The following is a 5,901-nucleotide window of genomic DNA, read 5'->3' as shown; positions in this document are numbered from 1 at the left end:
TTTACTGTTAAACCTTGCAACATGCTCATACAAGCCATTCCAATTTTTTACACCCTCGTAGTCATCGCCCTAAAAAGGTGGCGGTGTTCGTTGCAACCGGATCACGAACTGACCTGGGATCGAGTTCCCGGTCAGCATGTAATACATGAAAGTGCCGGTCTGTCATTATGTATGCATGGAGTTTCTGGTCTGCTTCCCTGGTTGTCACTGTTAGCTGCCCACATTCACATGAAGCACCTTCGTGTCTATCACTGATGGGCCTGTAAAAATGAGTCATTTCTCTTTGATCCTATTGTTCAATGATAACACTGTTTCTTAATACACGCGGAACTCACACATAGCACCTCCTATCAGAAATGTAGCGTGTTGAAAATGTAAGAAGGCTTTTGATAACCAAGTTGTGCGGAGAACAAGGAGAATATTTGCGATTCTCCTTTTGTAAAAGCACCGAAGCGAGAGCCGTCGTTGTCGTCTTGCTCGTTCTTTTTGTCCATTTATTTCGCATCCTCACTCACGTTAACTTTGCCGGATCGACCTCCTCAACACTTTAATTAACACCATGCGCTATTTTACTGGCGCTGCTTCAGATGACTCAGTGGTTATATCCAGTTTTGTATATATCCATTTACTTACACTGAAAATCGTAACTGGTTGCCGGTTGGTGATTTTATAGCTAATGAATATGGCTGTTATAAATAAAGAGAGATGAAATTTTGTTAAACGATTGAACAGCGCCGGAGTAAGTTACACAAAATACGGAGCTGCATAGTTTTCCTACCATTACAATTAAATTTTTCATTTCACATCACATCGGCATATCGCTCGATAAATATTCATACAAGCAGTCATTAGTGCTCGTGCTGTATAGAAATCGGCCACTGCCATTGCGGTCGCAACGTTGAATTCTACTCAAAGAACGTATCTACATATATTATTGAAATTGTTATATCGTGATTTCCTGGTTAGTTGTTGGGTCTTGCGGATCTGGAAACTTTTTTACCGCCTGGCTCTTTGGAATGTTGCGTCCAAAGCAGCTATCAGCGCTTTCGTAGCCGCGGTACACATATACGTGCATGTGAATGTAAAAAAGGCAACGTAGTGAAAAGAGATGTCGCAACACCGTTTGCTCGCAGTAATATCGCACCTACCAAACCCATACTGCCAACGGCTAGCACACAACCCGGGCAAGAACAGATGGGTACTGTGGCCTCCACAGCTGTATCCCAAAAGAGCTTGAAAATTTAATAAATGTAGTGATATGTCTTCTTGAATAGGTTTGTTGCCTCTGGTGGGTGTATCTTTATTAAGAGGGTGTTACTCAAGAATTAAGCAGAAGCAAGATCTAATGATAGCCCTGGGAGCGAATAAAAATTGCGGAATTTGAAGGAAAAGTTAGGACTTTACCCAGTCAGCCGTAAAGTGGAGTGAAAAGCTAGAGTGCAAGAACGACTACCCATTTTATAAGCAGAACCGCATCTGGTATTAATGTTTTTTATAAAGAAATAAATGTTATGAAAATGTGATGTTGACTTTACACGCATCTATGTTTATGTAAGAAAAACTTCCGGTTTTTATGCAAAGGTTTTTGAAAGTAAAAATGCACTACATTCAAACACAGATTCCCTTTTTCTCACGCACTCTGGCACTGTGATGTACGTCCCAAATATAGTCTGTACTGCACAAAAATGTCAATGCCAAAGTACGCACCCATCATCTTCTCCCAAGTAAACTCAGACATTACGCAAACTGTTCGAAGAATTTTAGTTATTTTTTTTCGTTTTATTCTTGCAAATTGTATCCTTGTGGCAAGGGTATGGGTAGTCACAACCTGTATGAGAGTGCCATTCAGTGATTGCGAACTAGGATCTCGTGTTGTTCATGCCGTACTTTGGCGCACTTTCGCTTTGTTAGGTGGTCTGCCAGGTTGGAAACTCATCGTATTTATTCGAGAACGTCTTAGACAACAGACCACTGTAACATAGAATGTGCTCAATTTTGGGGTGTTTGCACTCGGCGAAAAAGTAGTCCTTGCAGGCACCCTTTTCCACGTGTAAGTTTTTCAGAAACCAGGAGCAATAATTAGAATCTGAAAAGAGTAAACATAACAAGTGCTACTGATGTGTGTAACCGCAATTACAATGTCTCTCACAGCTCCGGCGCCACAAAATAGTTGTGTACTTGGTGCTAACAACGTCAGACCTTTCTTAGCTCACAATAGGGTGATATTTATTTCTGGTATTAAACCCCAGACTTTATATGCGGCGCTTTCAAGATACGTGTGAAAGACGATTAAGAAACAAACGTATACGATGGCGCCAAAGAGTGCTGCAAATCATGAATTAGGCAGTGGTACGATTTATGTGTGTTGGGACGGTCGAAAAGAAACATTTACTCAAATATGACGGATATAGAAGACAGTGTATAGGGAAAACCTCGGTAGCAGAAGAAGAAGGGCTGTTTTAAGCTTAAAAATTAGGTCCGGGAACGCGGGGATGAACATAAATGTAACATATTATTATTACACCCTAGGGCAGAACAGTTAACAATGTTGGGGGGCGGAGACAGCAAAACCTTGTGTATATATTGAATGTATTTTGTTACTTACTTTGCGGGCTGTGCTATTTTCAAAGGTGCAGAGTAAATATAACAATCCGCACAGCCCACTTTTTGTTATTTGTTTACGATTGCAAGCTTGCAGACATATACAAGGAGGTGTAGCTTAAGTCGCATTGTGTATCCTCGAATCGTATGCCATCTTTTGCGTGTGTCGTTTTTTAGATCCCATGTACACGTTTGTGAAAGAGGCACTAGGCTTATCGGTAGGCGTGCAAAATATGCGGAAGTTTTATCTGTCACGCGGCGCGCGCTGCTTCGTGGGCAGCATCAGAAACTACAAGACATCTGATTTCGCAATGTTGGGAACATATTACTCAATGACGGGCCATTTTGCAAAGGTCTGCCAATAGAAATACCGGAGGGAAAAGGCCTAATGGAACATTTCTAAGAACAGGCGAGGTGGCCGAGTTCGTGAATATTATGAAACCATGCACACCTCGACGCCTGTGTTCAATTTTAGAAAACGCAGACACGGGGTAGTTAGTGATAGCTACGGTAGCTACGACGTCGTTGCACGGTGCCTACTCTTGATTTCTTAAAAAATCGAGGCGACAGATTTACCACGCATTTAGAGCATTTTAACGCAGCTGGTGAATTCACCATTTGTTACCAGAAAATGCTAGAGGCCATCGCTTAGCTCGAAACTTGCCGGAAAGTATTATCGGCGTCCTGCCCTCTGTAGGGGAGTCCTAAAACTACCTAGGGCTTCAATAATTCAGTAAGAATCCGTGGCCACCTATTGCTCAGTGAGACCGCAGCTTGAGAATAAAAAAGTGCTTCTTTGACAAGCCCACAAAATCTGCAATGTGCATGGCGGCTCCATTTTTTCTTTGAAATTTGCTTGGCCACCCACAAATTTGTCTGGCGTATTCGCACCATTACAAACCGATATTTAACTTCGTTTCATTACATTTATTTATTTTCTGATTATGTATTTCTTGTTTCTTGGCACATGAGGCTGATTGTCCTTTCTTGTATTATGCATCTGTTTCCTTTATCTGTTTCTCTGGTCGCCTCCCGCAAAAGGACCACAATGCGGTACGAACAGCAGCTCCACCAGTTCTATAGCACGTTTAAGCAATATCAATAAGTAAGCAGGGGTTATCGTCAAAAGTGCAGTCCTTCTGTCGGAGCCAATTATCAATTATAAAATTCACATACTACCCCAATCCTTTCCAGTACGGGCCACATTTAGCATTTATAGTCAGGGCGAATGGTGGCATTGCGGGCCTCGTATCTCTGATCAGAAGCTGTGACAAACTGCGCCGACGTGTTGAAAACCGAGAGATGGAATTGTAAAATGGTGGCTGTGGGAGCTCAGGTCAAGTTGCAGCCAACGGGCTCCATAGCGGTGTACCAGGCACAAAGCTCTCGAACTTCCTGGATACCAGAGAAACCACAGTGAACTAAGTACTAGCAGTTCCCGGAATGTTCTTATGCTGTATGGTAAAATGAAAGCAGTTTTTCAAATTCATGGTCCCTGAAAAGGTCACGCAGCGACGTTCCGCTCCTACCTTACCTTCCGTAGGCCTCATGATTGGTGCCGCTTTCCAGTAGCAAATTTGTTAATAAATGAGTCCTAGCTATGACACTCTGTGTGTCCTAAAATTGTCTTTATTGAGGTCATCGTAAACAAGTGATATCAAGCTTAAAAATCAGAATGCAGAATTACTAATTCACCTAGCACCAAACAACAAATGCTACCCGCCTCATGGAAACTTGCTTAGCCAATGTAAAAATCAATATCTCGCAACTCCAAAGCCTAAACAGCCAGCAGGGCGTGATCCGTGAACAAAATATAATAAATGAAAATAAAACTGCTTAGCTCAAGGACCTTAGTGATAAGTGTGAGATCACCAGGTGGATTAACATGTATTGAAACGACAATGAAAGAGTAACGTAGTTCTTATTCTTGATATTTGACACTTCCATAGTCCCTGAGTCATTCGATGCAGGCTTAATTAGATTTGCAGTCCATCCTTACATACCGATGGTGCACAGGTGCTTCATGTGGTAGTGGATGCCAACTGCCAGCAGTCACACCCAGCCTATACTAGTAAATTAAAGAATTTGTAACTTCACATACGAGCCGTAGACACAGAATTGGCCGACAAAATCTCTTCCCCAAAGGCGCAATAAAAAGTCACCTGTTTCCTCCTAGGGAGGTACACCGACGCATGTCACACGGGGTACCGTGGTGACTGGTTCCGGCAGCGGCACAGTGCCACATGGCTGACCTTTTCCTTCCAGCCCCGCGCATTGCTGCCTTTTGCAGCGCAGCCCGTCACCACACCGGATGAAGAATCTGCAGCAGTTGCGGTGGCAATGGCCACATTTGGGGCAGCTGAATCTTATTCCGCTTTCGGGAACCCCCCCCACCCTTCAAGTACACGCTGGGCGTAGATGGACCCGGTGGTACCCTCAGCGGCTCTCACCATCGCAGCACTGCCTAGGACATTAGATGACCACACAGACTTTATACCGTACCTGCCAGAATAGTACCGATGGGAAACTAGTGTGAATAGCAAAGTGAATAAATAGCACAAAAAAACCTGCCAAGCACAACAGCTTTGAAAGCCGCTACCTGAAAGGGAACACTTCATTTTCTGTTCAATGTAAATAATGCAAGGGAGAACATATAGCAGTGGCAAGGCCGGGGCGTTGTTAAAAAAGATCATGATATATATCATATCAGAAATTCCAATCAGCAAAGTGTGACGTCCCCAAGAAACCGACTGTAGTGCAAATCGACATAGGCAAAAAACACCCAGCCGGTCGGCCTTTCGCTGAGCTGATCATGATCCGGCTGCCACAAGGCCGACGAGCAAGCTATGCCCGTACCCCACTTCTTTTTTCCCCTATCATTCTCAAAAACACCCCAACGCAGCGAGGTGAAGAAGCTTTGAACAATAAAAACTAATCGGACACTGTGGACGATCGAAGTAAATGCGGACATGCACTAAAGACAAAAGAAGCGGCAAGAAGCCGCACTGCCAGATTCGGTGGACGCACAGTGATAAATGTTCTGCAGCATAAGAGAAGAACTTGTAGAGCTCGCACCAGCGTGAATTTCGTTGCGCATTCCGGCCAGCTCCAGTGTGCGCGACAGGATGAGACGCGCAATGACTATTCCCAGGTACAGGAAGTAGGGAACGACCACAACCCAGGTAGTCCCGCCATCCGCGGACGATATCTGGCTGACTGTTCAGCCAGCGCAACAAGCACCAAAGGAGCAGGCCACTCACACCCTCTTGCTCAACTTTCTGCGGCAAGCTTCCTACATGG

This window comes from Haemaphysalis longicornis, unplaced genomic scaffold (assembly GCF_048455015.1).
Source record: "Haemaphysalis longicornis isolate Haplotype H1 unplaced genomic scaffold, Haemaphysalis longicornis Haplotype H1 scaffold_13, whole genome shotgun sequence".
Lineage (NCBI taxonomy): Eukaryota > Metazoa > Arthropoda > Arachnida > Ixodida > Ixodidae > Haemaphysalis > Haemaphysalis longicornis.
Note: the sequence above shows the minus strand (reverse complement) of the source record.